This window comes from Rhinopithecus bieti, unplaced genomic scaffold (assembly GCF_001698545.2).
Source record: "Rhinopithecus bieti isolate Rb0 unplaced genomic scaffold, ASM169854v2 scaffold_18644, whole genome shotgun sequence".
Classification (NCBI taxonomy): Eukaryota; Metazoa; Chordata; class Mammalia; order Primates; family Cercopithecidae; genus Rhinopithecus; species Rhinopithecus bieti.
The window spans coordinates 3,121,014-3,124,851 of NW_016809656.1; positions in this window are offsets into that span (position 1 = coordinate 3,121,014).

Consider the following 3,838-nt stretch of genomic DNA (forward strand, 5'->3'; position numbering starts at 1 on the left):
CGGCGTCACCGAGCCGCGCCCCCGCGCTGCATGCCCGGCGGCCCCGGCCACCCCGCGGGGGCCCCTAGCAGGCGCCCGCACCTCGGCTCTAGGTGGCCACGGGCTGCGCTACTGACAACTCCAGAAACTTTCCAACCCCGCTCGGCGCAGCAACAGGGTAGCAGGAGGAAAAGTCCGCACCACTGAGTTGTACGGCGGGGAATTCGCTCGGCCCAGAAGCAATTAAACCCACTGCAAAGGCGTTTCTTCCTGTTACGGGAACCAACTAACTAAGGCACGCGACTCGTTCGTTCTAGCAAGTCTTGGCAGGACCCTGCAGGGGTGCCCGCGGCGCCTCTGGATCTTGGAGGGAGCTCCCCGGGACCCCTCTCTTCAAAATGAGCTCTTCCAGCTCCACATGACTCTCTCCCCTCGAGGCTAAAGAAAGCGTTTAGCAACAAAAGGTGCTCTGATGTCAGGCTCTTTGCATGGAAATGAGCCTCGGACAGGAGAACAAATCGCCTGTTGAAAGAGCAGCCGCGCCGGAGTCTCCGGCCCGCACAAGTTTCCAATCACGCTATTCACGGAAACACTTTTGGACACGGAAACCCGAGAAAGTTAATCTTTAAGCGACTGCCGCCCAAAGGCTTCACAAGTAGTCCGTGTCGCCACAATGCACACCTCGTCCCTCGTGAAGTCAAGCGACCCAAGGAATTACAACCCTGCCTCTGCCAGCCAAGAATTCTCTGCAAAACGAGTGTGAAAGCTTGGGCACGAGCCATTGTTTGGATCATTTTTTATGAGTGGGTGCATTTTGGCTCCTGAATGCCCACAATGCCATGCATTGCTAGGGCTTTCGGCTAATTAGGGGAAATGGGCTTTGGGTTTTAATTATTCCTTTACATTAGGGACACAGGGAAGGGCTATTTTCGAAACTAAATTCAAATGACTGTGCAGCCACTCAGCCTACACACACTTGGGGCCCTGTGTGTGTTTTTCCAAGGAGAAGCTCCAGGACGGATTTATTTTATAAGGGAAATAGCCCTGGAGAGGTGATTTTCCCTTTTGTGATTCTGTCTTTCAAAACCACTCAGAGTTTTCCTGGAAGGTGACAATGCACGTCACATTCGATTTGGTGATTGAGCACTTTTGAAACAGTTAAGAAACCACATGGAGTTTGCTCATCTGTTAGGGCCTTGTGGTTTAAAAGAAAAAAAAAAAAAGTGAGATGCCCCAGCGAGAGAGTCCTTGCTTGTTTTAAGGCCTCTCCTGTTTCTTGTTGATTGTGAGGGTTTTTTGTTTTGTTTTGTTTTGTTTTCCTTCTGAGTCCACTAAAAGAAAGGGGGTAAAAGCATGTCCTTGAATTCCGCTTGCTCAAGCATTAAGTGCTGCGAGCACCAATCAATGCAATGGGTGAATAGTCCTTACAGGAATGTTCAAAATGTGAAAACATTTTCAAAAGTAACTAAATATAAACACAAGCCCTGATAATTTTGTGTTTTTGGCTGGTATGGGGGCTCACGCCTGTAATCCCAGCACTTTGGGAAGCTGAGGTGGGCAAATTACTTGAGGCCAGGATCTGAGACCAGCCTGGTCAACACAGCAAAACCGCGTCTCTACTAAAAATACAAAAAACAAAACAAACAAACAAACAAAAAAACATAGCAAGAGTGTTAGAGCATGCCTGTAATCCCAGCTACTCAGGAGGCTGAGGCACGAGAATTGCTTGAACCCAGGAGGCAAAGGTTGCAGTGAGATCCTGCCACTGCACTCCAGCCTGGGTGACAGAGGAAGACTCTCTGTCTCCAAAAAAATAAAGAAAAAAATGTGTGTTTAAAAAAATTTTTTAGAGACAAGGTCCTGCTCTGTCACCCAGGCTACAATGTAGTGGTGCAATCATAGTTCACTGAGTAGCAGGGACCACAGGCACACTGCTCCACCAGACTAATTTTTTTTTATTTTTTGTAGAGACAGAATCTCTTGCTGTTGCCCAAGCTGGTCTCAAACTCCTGGGCTCAAGGGATCCTCCCTCCTTGGTCTCCCCAAGTGCTGGGATTATAGGCATGAGCCACTGCACAGAGTCCCTGATGATAATGTTTGTGAAAGGAAACCAAAAGAATTATTACATTTCTCCTTAATAGCATTGAGGCATTGTGTTGAAGTAGAAAGAGCACTGAACTATGAGTCAATACAGCCAAAGTCTTGTGCTCTCCTAGGCTGATGCCGGAGTTAGGCCAGATGGGTTTTCAAGGCTCCCTCGTGCTCTGTGATACTTTGAATAAAACTAAATTCAGTTAAAGCTGATGAGTTTTTTTTTGATTGTCATTTCTATAAAGAGATAGATATAAGTAAATGATAGGAAAAGATAAAAGGCCTTTACAGTTGACTGTATTGGTATATTTCAATTTATTCACCATGTGATACTTTTTTTTTTCTTTTTGAGACAGAGTCTTGCTCTGTCACCCTGTTGCCCAGGCTGGAGTGCAGTGGCATGATCTCGGCTCACTGCAACCTCTGCCTTCCAGGTTCAAGCGATTCTCCTACCTCAGCCTCCTGAGTAGCTGGGATTACAGGCACGCACCATTACACCCGGCTAATTTTTGTATTTTTAGTAGAGATGGGGTTTCACCATGTTGGTCAGGCTGGTCTCAAACTCCTGACCTCATGATCCACCCACCTCAACCTCCCAAAGTGCTGGGATTACAGGCGTGAGCCATGGTGCCTGGCCTGGTACGTTTTTTTGTTTGTTTGTTTGTTTGTTTTTTAAGATGGAGTCTCACTGTCGCCCAGGCTGGAGTGCAGTGGTGTGATCTCGGCTCACTGCAACCTCTGCCTCTCGGGTTCAAGAAATTCTCCTGCCTTAAATTTAAGAAGATGCAGAGGACTGTGCTGCTTCCAAGGGGCAGCCTATTCTCTGCATAAACACTTTCCAGCAAATGACCCAGCAAGGAGCCAGGCAAGCTGGGCAGTAGGGGCTGGGGATTAGGATGAAGCCTGACTCTCCAGCGCCAATCCAGAATCATTTTCTTCTTGACTCATCAGATGGCCTGGGGCAAAGCATTTGACCTGGTGTTAGTTTCCCCACCCAAGATGAGGCAAGGCCACACTAATTGCCACCTGCTTCTTCACAGGTTATATAGTATGTTTCAGGGTCATCTAAAGACGTGTACAGTTTAGTGACAACACATACCCGCATCAGTGTAATTAAACTGGCCGGGCATGGTGACTCACACCTGTAATCTCAGCACTTTGGGAGACTGAGGCAGGCACATCACTGAGTTCGAGACCAGCCTGGCCAACATGACAAAACCTCGTCTCTACTAAAAATACAAAACTTAGCCAGGCGTGGTGGCACACACCTGTAGTCCCAGCTACTTGGGAGGCTGAGGCAGGAGAATCACTTGAACCTGGGAAGTGAAGGTTGCAGTGAGCCGAGATCATACCACTGCACTCACCCTGGACAACAGAGTGAGATTCCATCTCAAAAAATATATCTATATAGATATCTATATAGGTATCTATATTTATAATTATATATCGATAGGTAGATAGGTAGGTAGGTAGGTAGGTAGGTAGGTAGGTAGGTAGATAGATAGATAGATAGATAGATAGATAGATTGATATAATTAAACCTTAGCCAGCATTTTGGCACTTATAGAAATCAACCTATTCTAGATATTTACCCTGTTTTTCCTGGTGCTTCTTAATGGATAGGGAAATGAGATAATGTTTTTGGAGAAATGTTGATGCCTATACATAGAATGTGAAATTTGAGGCTGGGCGTGGTTGCTCATTCTTGTAATCCCAGCACTTTGGGAGGCCAAGGCAGAAGGATCATCTGAGGTCAGCAGTTTGAGAC